The sequence below is a fragment of the Neovison vison genome, chromosome 1 (genome assembly GCF_020171115.1).
Source record: "Neovison vison isolate M4711 chromosome 1, ASM_NN_V1, whole genome shotgun sequence".
Lineage (NCBI taxonomy): Eukaryota > Metazoa > Chordata > Mammalia > Carnivora > Mustelidae > Neogale > Neogale vison.
The window spans coordinates 26,773,780-26,787,830 of NC_058091.1; the positions used below are offsets into that span (position 1 = coordinate 26,773,780).

The 14,051-nt window shown below is 38.7% G+C and overlaps 1 long non-coding RNA gene across 1 annotated transcript; it reads left to right on the plus strand.

Annotated features, from left to right (window-relative positions):
- Window positions 1-8,457: 8,457 nt before the first annotated feature.
- LOC122898556 lies at window positions 8,458-13,365 on the plus strand. Its single transcript, XR_006383005.1, has 3 exons — window positions 8,458-8,486; window positions 8,630-8,745; window positions 13,090-13,365. It is a non-coding gene; the product is annotated as an uncharacterized LOC122898556 (long non-coding RNA).
- The last annotated feature ends 686 nt before the right edge of the window (window positions 13,366-14,051 follow it).

Here is a 14,051-nt window from a genome sequence, read left to right on the forward strand (position 1 = left end):
GGCTAGGATTATGCTGCAGACTCTCTCTCCTGATGGTGGGGCAACAGCACCAATTTGCAGCCTACCCCACCCGCCACCTCCCTGTCAGCCAAGTGATCTCCGCCAGATTCACTTATAACCATTGTGTAACTGTACAGCCGCTGCATTTTTCACTTTGAGTACTTCACTTTTGCACTTTCAATTTGAATAAAGTACATGAGATATTCAATGCTTTATTATAAAATAGGCTTTGCATTACATAATTTTGCCCAACTGTAGGCCAATGTAAGTATTCTGAGCACGTTTAAGGTAGGCTGGGCTAAGCAATGACTTTTGTAGGTTAGCTGTATTCACTGCATTTTCAAATTACGATATTTTCAACTTGGAATTATCAGGTCATAATCCCAGTGTAAATACAGGAAGATCTGTATTAGGTGGAACTGATTAAAGGGGTTAAACATTTCTGCAAACTAAAAGCCAGATGTTTTTAAAAAAATAAGTACATATGGTATAAAAACAAATTAAAAGTGAAAAACTTTTAACATGACTAATGAAGGCCAGTTAGCTGGTAACCTGTAACTAAAAAGCAAATCTCCAAAGCATTACTATGTGATGATGACCACATTCTCCCTTCCAGTTCCTGAATTGGGATGAGGAAACAAGTTCATCTCTCGGGGATTAACCAGAGTCTAGGAAAAATGTTTCTGACCTGGGGATGAAATAAGTGCAGACAAATTGATCAGTAGCAAAAGTCCATTGTGACCCCCCTAAGAATTTTCTGGACTGGCTACTTTTGGCAAATTCCCTAGATGACTGCCCGACTTTCTATTGAGCCTGTGTAGAATGTGCCTGGCTTTAAAGATGCTTTTTCATTGGCAAGTACATAAAGTATTTCTTACATTACTCACTGACTAGTGCAGAGTAGTACAGAGGATTCTCTTAGATGCAGTTGTTAGTTATAACCATTGTATCAGTCAATTGTATTTGTTATAATGCTATATATTTTACACTATGATTCCAAATATAATTTAGTGGAAAAGGCTGCAGTCATTGATCACTAGAAATGAAAAACAACACTTAATTGTATATTGCCATCTGAAATATATACTTAGGCTTAAAAGCATTATAGTAATTTTTTATTTATGAGTAGGGCTTACAAATGATGCACTTACAGAGTGGGCTTTATTTTCTTTTAATAAATATGTCTTTTAGGCGCCTTATTAGACTTTGGGTATATTTATGTAATAACTACGTGAAGTCCTGAGAAGAATTGCAAACAGAATATAAAAATTAAAACATAACTAGAAAGTCATTATTCCAGACAAATCAAGAGATATTTTTCCTTTTTTATTTCAAATTAATTACTGTCATGGCATCATGCTGCTGTCACAAAAATGAAAAATAGGAGTTATAATATTTAATGCGTAATTTCATATCAGGTGCTAGGAAGGGGAGATAATGAACTTTGATAGACTAAGCACTAGCTGAAGAATATCTAAGTGTGATTAGGAGTGGATGAAAAGCTACAAGAGAAAGTTAAAGGCAAATGAATTTATTATTTGTATATGATTCTTGGCAATTTCTCTCAAAAACCATTTTTTTTTAAGATTTTATTTATTTGGCAGAGAGAAAGAGAGCACAAGCAGGGGGAGCAGCAGGGAGGGGGAGAAGAAGGCTCTCTGTGGAGCAAGGAGCCCAGTGCAGGACTCCGTCCCAGGACCTTGGTACCATGACCGAGCCGAAGGCAGACACTTAACTGACTGAGCAACCCAGGTGCCCCTAAAAATGTATTTTGCTAACTGGGGCCACGGTGATAAAGTTACTCTTACATTTGTGTCTGATAATTACTCTCTGAGAGAACAGGCTCTATCTTATTATTCTTAGTATTTCCAGTGTTTGCAACATTGCCTGGCACATGATAGGTATGAAAGAAATATTGTTTCTTATTTTTATTTTTTTATTGAAGTATAATTAATATACAGCATTGTATTAGTTTCAGGGGAAAATGTGTTTTTTAAAATACTTATTTCCAAAGATTTTTTTTTTAAGATTTCATTTATTTATTTATTTATTTATTTATTTTAAAGATTTTATTTATTTATTTGACAGACAGATAGTGAGAGAGGGAACACAAGCAGGGGGAGTGGGAGAGGGAAAGCAGGCTTCCCGAGAAGTAGGGAGTCAGATGTCGGGTTTGATCCCAGGACTCTGGGATCATGACCTGAGTGGAAGGCAGCTGCTTAACGACTGAGCCACCCAGGTGCCCCCAGATTTCATTTATTTATTTGACAGAGAGAGACACAGTGAGGGAGGGAACACAAGCAGGCGGAGTGGGAGAGGGAAAAACAGGCTTCCTACCAAGCAGGGAGCCCAATATGGGGCTTGATCCCACGACCCCAGGATCATGACCTGAGCCAAAGACAAATACTTAATGACTGAGCCACCCAGGTGCCCCTAAAGATTTTATTTTTAAGTAATCTCAGTACGCAATGTGGGACTCAAACTCACAACCCTGAGATCAAGAGTCATATGCTCTAGTGACTGAATTGGCCAGGGGCCCCAGAAAAAATGTTGTTTTTTAATTGGTGCCTAAGAATGGTCCCTGATTACATTATCAAGCAAATAATTAACAAGGTATTTAGAAAATACAAATGCAGTTGCAGTGTCTTATGTCTCATCCCTCCCCTCCTACCTGGCTGGCTCAGTTGGTGGAACATGCAACTGTTATTCTCCAGGTTGTGGGTTCGAGCCCCACATTGAGTGAGGAGATTGCTTAAAAATAAAGTCTTAAAAAAATAAGTGACTGGAGTATATGAAAGTGAATCCTATATATCATGTCCTTTTGCTTATGAATTATAAGTATTGAGCATTATAATACTGAAAATGAGGTATTTTGCATATTTACTCAACTGTTCTAAAACAATATTTATTTTTTAAGATTTTTATTTATTTATTTGAGAGAGAGAGAACTAGCTAGGAGAAAGGCAGAGGGTGAGGGAGAAGCAGGCTCCCCACTGAGCACGGAGCCCAATGTGGAGCTCAGTCCAGGACTCTGGGATCATGACTTGAGCCAGCCGCAGACACTTAACAACCCCTCAAATAATTTTTAAAATAGAGTTGTTTTTTTTTTTAAAGATTTTATTTATTTATTTGTCAGAGAGAGAGGAACGAGAGTGAGCACAGGCAGACAGAGAGGTAGGGAGAGGGAGAAGCAGGCTCCCTGCCAGGCAAGGAGCCCGATGTGGGACTCGATCCCAGGACGCTGGGATCATGACCTGAGCTAAAGGCAGCTGCTTAACCAACTGCACCACCCAGGCGTCCCAAAATAGAGTTTTAAGAATAGGAAAGAATACTATTGTATTTGTTTGCTAGAGCCCATCCTAATGACCTCATTTTAACTTGATCATCTGTGAAGACTTTTTCCAAGTAAGGTCACATTTGCAGGTATTGGAGATTAAGACTGCAACATCTTTTGGAAGGGGAGCAGTTAAAACCCCTAAGGTATCATTATTAGAAGTAGGTAATTTTGCTTCTTCACTGAAAAATGAGTATCTTTCTGGGCACCTGAGTGGCTCAGTTGGCTGAGTGTCTGACTCTTGGTTTTAGCTTAAGTGGTGATCTCAGGTCATGGGATCAAGTATCATGTCAAACTCCAAGCTCAGCATGGCGTCTGTTTGAGGTTCTCTCTCTCTACCTCTCTGTCCCTCCCGCTGCTCACCAGTGTGCTCTTTCTCTCTACATAAAGAAATAAATAAAATCTTTGAAGAAAATTTAGAAATGAATATCTTTCTGCAGAGAATTGCTTAGATCCACATCAGTTTTTTTTTAAAAAAAATAGGTATAAACCCTTTTGGTTTTTTTTTTAATCTTTTTTTTTAAAGATTTTATTTATTTCTTTGACAGAGAGATCACAAGTAGGCAGAGAGACAGGCAGAGAGAGAGGGGTAAGCAGGCTCCCTGCTGAGCAGAGAGCCCGATGTGGGGCTCGATCCCAGGACCCTGAGATCATGACCCAAGCTGAAGGCGAAGGCTTAACCCACTGAGCCACCCAGGCGCCCCAGTTTATCTTTTTTTTTTTTGGCATTCTCTACACACAGCATGGGGCTTAACTCACAACCCTGAGATCAAGAGTTGCATGCTCTTTCAACTGAATCAACCAGTTGCCCCTCACATCCATTTCTCCCCCACCATTGTAATAGAAAAGAAATAACTCCAGGCATAAATGTTTGCTTTAGGATTCTGTATACTTATCACAAATATAATTTATCTTGTTTTTAAAATTAAAAGTTTATAAAGGAAGCACTACCACCCAAATTATAAGTTATCTAATGGACTCGCCCTCACATAAAGAAAAGAAAAATGAAAACTGGGCAGAAAGTTTTGTTTTCCTAAAATTATGACAAATTTGTGCTTGCCTATCAAACGGACAAAAATCCTGAGGTTTGACAATCTTTTGGCAAAGCTGTGGATAAAACACTACTCTCACATACTGCTGTGGGAGTGTAAAAGGGACACAACATTTAGAGAGGTGAAATGAAATGAAAACAGAAGAATTGCAGACTAATAGGAGCTTTATCCCTATTCCCTTATTTCTGGAAAACTAAAATCCAAGACTTAATGATGGTACATCAGTAGTGTCATTTTCATATAGTACAACATAATTTAATTTAATCCCATGAGGAGGTGTTTTTCTTGCATTTGTACTTCAGGTAAGTACCCAATAAATAGCTGTAGAATAGATTGAATAATTAGCTTGCACTGCTTCATCCAATTCTCCCAAGCCTTGAGGCAGAGAAGGATTTATTAGTGCTAACCACAAGAGGGTTAGAAATCTAGGGTCTTGGAATATTTAAAATGGCAACTTCATTTTTACTTCATGGGATAGAACATAAAAGTTTGTAAAGGTTTGATTAATTTAAAAACTGGTCTTGGAGGGGCGCCTGGGTGGCTCAGTGTGTTAAGCCGCTGCCTTCAGCTCAGGTCATGATCTCAGGGTCCTGGGATCAAGTCCCGCATCGGGCTCTCTGCTCAGCAGGGAGCCTGCTTCCCTTCCTCTCTCTCTGCCTGCCTCTCTGCCTACTTGTGATCTCTCTCTGTCAAATAAATAAATCTTAAAAAAAAAAAAAAATTGGTCTTGGAGCAGAAGTTGAATGAAACAAAAATCTTTAGAGGAATTGAGAGATCTCAGAACAAAGATCAAATTAAGGATGACATATTTGGAATGTATCTGAATATGTAAAAGCAAAAAAAGAAATACAAAACAGTGACCTAAGTAAAATTCAGTCCACTTCAATTTTAGGGGCTAGATCCTTGGCTTGGTAGAATAAGTGTGAGAGAAGCATTTACCTCTGACAACTGCCTTCAGTTTGTGCTCTCTCCCAGTGAGAATCACCTCGCCAACCCAAAGATACATGAGAAATAATTAGTGTTTGAAGTTTTAAGCTGCTACATTTCGGGGTGGTTTGTTACACAGCAATATTGATATGAAATTCTGATCCTTCGGTCCTTTTCCAGCTTCAGTCCTATGATGTCTCCAGGTCATGGGAACCTACTCATCTGCAACTTTTGGAGAAATGCGTCAGATCATTTTTGCATGCCCTCTTTCTTACCCTTCCATTTTCATCCAAACCCACCTGCTCTTTGATGAGAACTAACCTGGTAAGTAAACTCTTTGTGCACATGTAACCATACGCTAGTATTTTTTTATGTGGCTTCTCACACATTTTTTCCTATCATTGCTTTCTAACCAGGACTTGGGGAAGAATTACCAAGGTAGGCAAATTTGTTCTGAGTCAATTGGAAGAGTAGGGAGTGGTTGGTATTTGGGGAGAAGAGATGGAGAACACTTTGCTAACCTTCAGACCATGCCCATCTTTTTTTTTAAGATTTTATTTATTTGACAGACAGAGATCACAAGTAGGCAGAGAGGCAGGCAGAGAGAGGAGGAATCAGGCTCCCGCCGAGCAGAGAGCCCAATGTGGGGCTTAATCCCAGGACCCTGGGATCATGACTTAAGCCGAAGGCAGAGGCTTTAACCCACTGAGCCACCCAGGCGCCCCATGCCCATTTTTTTTATCCAAAATTATTACTGACTCCGGACACCTGGGTGGCTCCTGTGGTTAAGGCGTCTGCCTTCAGCTCAGGTAATGATCCTGGGATTGAGCTCTGCATCGTGCTTCTCCCTCTCCTCCCCCCTCATGCTCTCTCTCACTATATCTCTTTCTCTCTCTCTCAAATAAATAAACAAAATATTTAAAAATAAATAAATAAATAAATAAATTATTACTGACTTACTGGCCATTGAACAAAAAGGTTAAAGAATGACATACAAATAATGATAAATTGAGGAACTTCCATATTTTTACATTTTTCCCTTCAGTAGTGTTACTCAGAACTTTCTCTATATATAAATTATAAGAGGTACTGAGGCAACATGGTTCAAGGTTCTGTTGTATAATCATTGTTTAATCTAGAAAAGGAGTTCCTGGAATCATCTGCTTTTAGTTTCATCAGAAGCACAACATACAAGGCAATACATTTAAAATAATTTTTGTAATGCTTTTAAAAAAAAAACTAGAGACCCCTTTTCCCCCATGAGGGTTGTAGGTAGTGGTAGGTATGAAGATGTCTCTGCTAATTTTTAGAGTCCATTTTCAAGTTTTAAATACGAGATTTGTCCCCCAAAAATATTCACAAAGAGTTTAAGGATTGTCCATAAAAATAGATTTATTGAGAAAAGAAAAACACTGGATTTTTTTCATTGCGACATATTTTGAAATGTCAAGGAAAAAAATGGAGGTTGCCTCAAAATTTTGCAGATTCATATACATCTTTTGTTACTTAGCTTTAACATAGGTTATATTAAGTGCTTGATTTTAAAAACTTTTTTTAATTTAATTTAATTTTTTCTTTTCAGTGTTCCAAAATTCATTGTTTATGCACCACTCCCAGTGCTCCATGCAATACGTGCCCTCCTTAATACCCATCACCAGGCTCACCCAATCCCTCACCCCTCCTTTCCAAAACCCTCAGTTTGTTTCTCAGAGTCCACAGTCTCTCATGGTTTGTCTCCCCTTCTGATTTCCCCCAACTCATTCTCCTCTCCATCTCCCAAAAGCATCCCACTCTTGATTTCAGTTCCAGTCACGATCTTGGGGTTGTAAGATTGAGCCCCATAGCAGGCTCCACACTGAGCATGGAGCCTGCTTGGGAGTCTCTCTCTCCCTCATCCCCCGCCATTTCCTCCCACTTCACACTCCTGTCTCTCTCTCTGTCTAATAATAATAAAATAAAATAAAATAAATATTTTAATGAATAAAATTTTATTTATTTATTATTATTTATTTTCTTAAATAAAAATAAATAAATAAATAATAAAATAAAATAACATAGAAAAATCACTATAGAGTTGGATCACCTGGCTGGCTTAGTTGGTAGAGCATGCAACTCTCCATCTCAGAGTCATGAGTTTAAGTCCCATGTTGGGGATAGAGTTGATGATAAGGAATTCCCAATCAGTGATCTGCCTGGAGTCATTTCTTTCATTAGTCCTACCTTAATAACTAAAATTGCTGTGCTTTTAGCCTTACAGATCAATCATGGAAAGATAGTGTTAAAGTACCAGTGGTATTTGGTATTTAAGATAGTGACGAGCAAGTTGGCTCGGGACAGAATTAAAAAATTATAACAGCTATCTTGATTTCATGTATTAGAACATAGTATAATGGATGTTAAACTGGAATAGATGGTAGACCAGTCTTAAACAGTCAGTAAAGTTATTCAGAAATAAACCTAATGGAACACCAGAATACATTTATTATGATGTGATTGAGTAGAGAGAAATTATATTGTAATTCAACACTTGTCCTTTTTGTATAGTGGGAAGCAATTTCTAAAATAAGAAGGGATTGGGGCACCTGGGTGGCTCAGTGGGTTGAGCCTCTGCCTTCGGTTGGGGTCATGATCTCAGGGTCCTGGGATCAAGTCCCACACCGGGCTCTCTACTCGGTGGGGAGCCTGCTTCCTCCTCACTCTCTCTCTCTGCCTGCCTCTCTGCCTGCTTGTGATCTCTCTCTGTCAAATAAATAAATAAAATCTTTAAAAAAATAAAAATACAAAAATAAAATAAGATGGGATTTGGGGTGAAGAATTAACATGTGTTGAGTCTTTACTAAATACCAGACTCTAAGTATTTATATCTTATATCTCATAAAAAAGCCTATAAATGATAAAAAAAGCATATAAATGATTATGCTCATAATCATTTTCATTTCCAGAAGACGATTCTTTTTTTTTTTTTTTTAAGATTTTATTTATTTATTTATTTATTTGGAGAAAGAGAGAGAAGAGAGGAGCAGAGGGAAAGAACAACCAAACTCCACACTGAACTTGGAGCCTGACACAAGGCTGAATAATGTGACCCAGAGATCATGGCCTGAACTGAAATCAAGAATTAAAAACTTAACTGACTGAGCCACCCAAGTGCCTCTTCAGAGGAGGATTCTAAGGTTATTTATTTACTTCATGTTTCTCAAAGGGTGTTTTACAAATCACTCACATCAAAATCTCCTGAAGAGCTTAATAGAAATTTAAATTCCTGGGACATGTGGGTGGCTCAGTGGGTTAAGCCTCTGCCTTCGGTTCCTTCCAGTCATGATCTCAGGGTCCCGGGATCAGATGGGAAGAGCGGCTTGACTGGGACAATGCTTCGGTGTGGCTGCTGTCGGCTCCCTTTTCTCAACAGACCATTACTTTGCCTGGAATACTGTAAGCACTTGTTGAAATTTATTTTTAAATAACCGTATGAAGTTATGAATTTGGGGAGAAAGACGTGGCAGGAGCTGCATTCCGTGATTTGTCAGTTGAGTCCGTGTTTTCCTCTGTTATTCTCCAGTCTAAAGAGAACCAGGAAGGAGTGGGTTTAGCCGGCAAGCTTCAGAACGGAATGAAGCCAAATCTGACAAGTGAGAGAAGTGCCAAGAATTCAGGTCTCGGAGATTACGGTGGATTCAGGGATAGATAGCTAGGGCAATTAGAATATGCAAGCAATTAGCCAGAGCTAATTAGTTAACAACAGACTTCCCCTAAGCTCTGAAAACCTAGTTACAGAGCATTTGAAACAGCTAAAGTAAGGCTTTAGATGTCAAAATGTTTCCCAAAGTAGAACACACAAATTGAATCAGCAGGCATAACTGTGAACAGTTTCAAAATACTGTTAAGTAGAAGATTTATATTTTTCTGGGGTGACTGAGGGGCTCAGTTGGTTAAGAGTCTGCCTTCAGCTCAGGTCATGATCCCAGGGTCCTGAGATAGAGCCCCACACTGGGCTTCCTGCTCACTGGGGAGCCTGCTTCTCCTGCTGCTGCTCCCCCTGCTTGTGCTCTCTCCCTCTCTCTCTCTCAAGTAAATTAATTAAAAATCTTAGGGAAAAAAGATGATTTATATTTTTCTTAAGGATAACAAAGAAAACCACAGATTAAGAAGTCGTTGAGAAAAGTTAAGATTTACTCTGAAAGGGATAGGACTTGTAAAAAAAAAAGTTTCTTTTATACCGCTTTTTGTATATTTTTTCACTTTGTATAATGAGTAGCTAACTAATTTATAATATCTCAATAAAAGTTTACATATTTAGATATAAGCATTTACTTTTCAAATTTATAGAGCTAATTTCTCAAGTTCAAAGGATTGTCATAGATTCTAGCTAGAAGACTGTGCTTCTGAGTCCTGATGGGGCAGCCCAGTGCTATCTCATCAGGAATGATTAGAAATATGTTAGATGGGAGATGGAAGGATTCAGAAAGTGACATTAGTTGTTAAGCTACCCAATGTGAACCTTGAAGCAGGTTACAAAATTTCCCTTTTGCTTAGAGTCCCAGGAGCCCTTGGAGGAAGCTTTGGGATTGATAGCTACGTCCCTGTGATAATGAAATTAGGACAAAGAAGGGAGATGAAATCCACCCAGCTGGACAGGAGGGGTTTAATACATCAGGATGGGAAACAATTCACCGTATAGCAAAAGAGGTTCTTTTTGATCATCAGGGAAAGGGTATTCTTTTCATTAAGTCTATATATTTTTTTCTGTTATTCATATTTGGTGAATTCTATTTATCTGTTCTCAAGTTCACTGATTCTGTCCTATCATCTGCATTGTACAGTTGAGCCCATCTAATGATTTATTGGTGTTGGTTATTATATTTCTTTCAGCTTTCTATTTTCCATTTTTTTAACATCTGTTTCTTTACTGAGATTGTCTACATTTTCCTTTGTTTCAAAAGAACTCACATTTGCTTGTCGAAACATTTTTATGATGTCTGCTCTGTCATCCATGTCAGATAATTCCAAAATCTGATTCATGTTGGTGTTAGTATCATTTCTTTTGTCTTTTCTCATGCAAGTTGTGATTTTCCTGGCTCTAGGTATGACAAGTGATTTTCTGTTATATACTAGACACTTGGTGATTCTAGGTCTTATATACATTTTCTACTTTAGCAGGCAGTCACTCTGTAGGTTTACCATGCAGATCATATCTACTTATAGACTGTGGTTCCATTGACGATTTAATTTTTGGAGACTTTGCTGTGTTATTTTGGTCTGCTTACCTCCCCTGGTACCATCAGGGTTCTGACTGATTTCTTCTGATGCTTTTTATCTGTGGGATAAAAGGCACTTCCCCAGCCAAGCCACCTGCGCCTCTAGGTGAGAAAAGGAATTCTTCAGCTCACAGGGTTGAAGAGTAGTTCCCCAGAGCCACCTGTTGGCAGAGGAACTTCTACTCTGTCCCCCTGGACAGTGCCACTGGCCTGCCTGGTGTTATTTGCAGGACTCCTATTTGATCCAGGGGATGAATGAGCCTACCTGGTCCATCTCCTGCCATTATGTTAGGGTTCAGGAGACATGGGGTCTGGGTTGCTTTCTGTTTCTGGGTGAGGAGGATAATTAAGATACCTGATCGCTGTGTTGTTCCTCTAGTCTTTGGTCCCTAGCCTTTCTCTTTTCACCTTTCAAAGGCCTCCAATGATTGCCTCTTTCATTGTTTCCAGGGTTTATAGCTGTACTTGGCAGGAACAAGGAGAGAAGTCTATGCTGTCTTGTCTGAAAAAGCCCACCAGAGAGGATATGTTTAAAGTCAATGTTGTCATTTATGTACTCTCTAGCCAGTCCTTGAAGGACTTAGACATTCATTGAACAAATATGATTGAGCACTTACTATGTGCCAGGAGGTATCTTAGAAATATGGATGGTTTGGTACCTGCCCTCATGGAGGGAGCATTTCAGTACAATGGAGAATCATTTCATAGTAAGAGTTATATTTGGAGACCAAAAGAGTATCATAAAACAACAACAACAACACTTTATCATCTCTCTGTCTTCCACTGTGGGGTCAATACAACAAAAACCAGCAGAATATTGTGGCTGGAGATGCAAAGACATGTGCCGACATCAGGATGATAGTGTAAACAGTAGTCCAGAAAGCACTGCCAAGGAACAGAATCCTGCAGTGTTTACAAAAGAAGAGCATGAGCCACATGGGCTAGTCCAAGGAAATGGACTTGACCTGGTCCTGATAGTAGGTAGAAGCTCTAGCAAATTCTCATTGCCTCCTAGAACCACGTTGAGCAGAGATGTAGGGGATAGTCTGACAATCCCAAGGGCTGTTTGGATGATAGTAAGGCACACAGGACAGCTGAGGCTATGTTTCACACAACTAATAAGCAGGATTGGGACTATAAAATGTTATCTATATTGATTTATAAAACACTGTTTTTATCTAACCACCCATTTCACTGTAGTGATGCTCATCTTCTAAATAATAAGAAAATAGTCTGTAGAAAAAGTAGATAAAATTATGATTAAAGAAGTAGCAGTAAAGAAATTTTTTCCAAATGAAGATAAATACATTAGAGCAAGTACATGGGCTGAGGAAGGGCACTAATTTTATTTTTTATTTTTTTTTATTTATTTGACAGAGCGAGCAAATGAGCAGGTTGACCCATTCCATATTTAAATTTCCAGGGTACTAAATTTTATTTGCTGCAAAATTGAAGCTGACTAATTTTTAAAAACTTTTATCTTTTTTTAAAAAAGATCTTATTTATTTATATGTCAGAGAGAGAGCACAAGAAGAGGGAGTGGCAGGCAGAGGGGAGGGCGAAACAGACTCCCCGCCAAGCAGGGAGCCCGATGCAGGGCTCAATCCCAGGACCCGGGATCATGACCCGAGCCGAAGGCAGATGCTTAACTGGCTGAGCCACCCAGGTGTCCCTAAAATCTTTAATCTTAAAATTATGGAAATGAAACAAATTTATTGAAAAAAATTAGAACATGACAGGGTCCATAATGTAACAAGTAGAATTCTCAGAGTTGAGAGTTTTCCCATGGCATTAACAAAGCATTTCCCTGCTTGAGGTCATACAATGTTATCAGAGGTAAGTTAGGGTAATAGAGTACTACCGTTTTGAAAATGCAAGACTGAAAGGCTGTAAGAAAGGCAAAAACCGAGTCTCCTAGAGCCATTTCTCCATTGCAGAGGGTAAATTGTAATACATCTGTGGCCACTAACATTTAAAGTTTGTCTAATCTAGCTCCTTAATCAGGATGAGGGGGCTCTGAAGGGTAAGAGGGGATTCTATATTGGGAACTAAATTTGCAGCAGATGAATATCCAATTGGGTGGAGAAAAGGACAAGTTGACCTGTAAAAGGCAGGAAAGAAAGAAATGGAAGGAAGGGAAGAAAAGAAGGGAAAGAAAGAGAATTAATAAACATGAGGTGTCACATTAACCTGATTTCTTACCAAATTCTGTAACATGCCCTTAAATTACAGAATAAACCAACATCTGTGGATAGCCCACTGAATAAGAAAGATAAAGTATTTTTCATAATTTGGCATCAGTGGACAATGGTTGAACTGTTAACATAAAGCCCTAATACTGTGGGCTACCTATAGCACTGGTTTTTATACCCATCCCTTGCCTCCTTAGGCCTTGGGAACTAATTATAAAATAATGACATCTAAAAGAAACTTCCACATTGTGTCTAAGGTAAGGATTCAAAGGGTCTCCAAATGAATAATGAAAGGTATTAAGATCATTCTATCATACTATTTTTGACAGGTAATAAACATTCACATGGGACCTGTAAAAAAATGCTGGAAAAGAAACAGAATGAAGTAGAAGATGTGTATTACAGATGAAGAGCACACTTCAGAAGAACAAAATTTTACATAATTGCCTTGATTCCCAAAGAGATTAAGGAAATTATGAGCTCAGCAAAGTAAGAAAAGACCATATAAAATAATCCTATCTCTGACCCATCATATAATCTTGACTGGAACAAAAAAATAAAATCTCTTGTGTGTATTTTTTTTAATGTAAGCTCTATACGCAACACAGGGCCCCAACTCATGATCCCAGGACTTGATCACACACTCTACAGACTGACCCAGCCAGGCACCTCAATAAACAAAAGTACTTCTGAGATTTCTCCATCATCAGGCACCGTGAATAGAAATGCTAATTCTGTAATGGGACTTTAGTTTTAGTTTAGTTTTGTTTTGTTTTTAATTTTTAAGTAAGAATAAAAACAGTTTTCACTTCCTTAAAACTAAGTGCAGGTGGTACAAGAAACAGAGGCTATTTAATTAGTCTCCTGTATTACAGAATTTCAATATGGAAAAACTCTCTGAGGCTACCTATGAAACTATCTAATGGCCTCACAGATTCTATTGTTTCCTTTCAGGCTGTGATCAAAATGATGCCAGTCAGCTGAGCCAAGTGTGTACATTCCTCACTCAACCCCAGACAGATTAATAATGGTTCATTAAGCAGCTAATTAGACTTGTATTACTCTCAGCCATAAGCTCACAGATCCCACCCTGTGGACACACCTTTGCCATACTCCTTTCTCTTTTTTTTTTTTTTTCCCCCCCAAGACAGAGAGAAAGAGAATGAGCATAAGCAGGTGGAGTGGCAGGCAAGGGAGAGGGAGAAACAGGATCCCGGCTGAACTGAAGGCAGACGCTTAACCGACTGAGCCACCCAGGCGTTCCACCATACTCTTTGATCACGATACATCT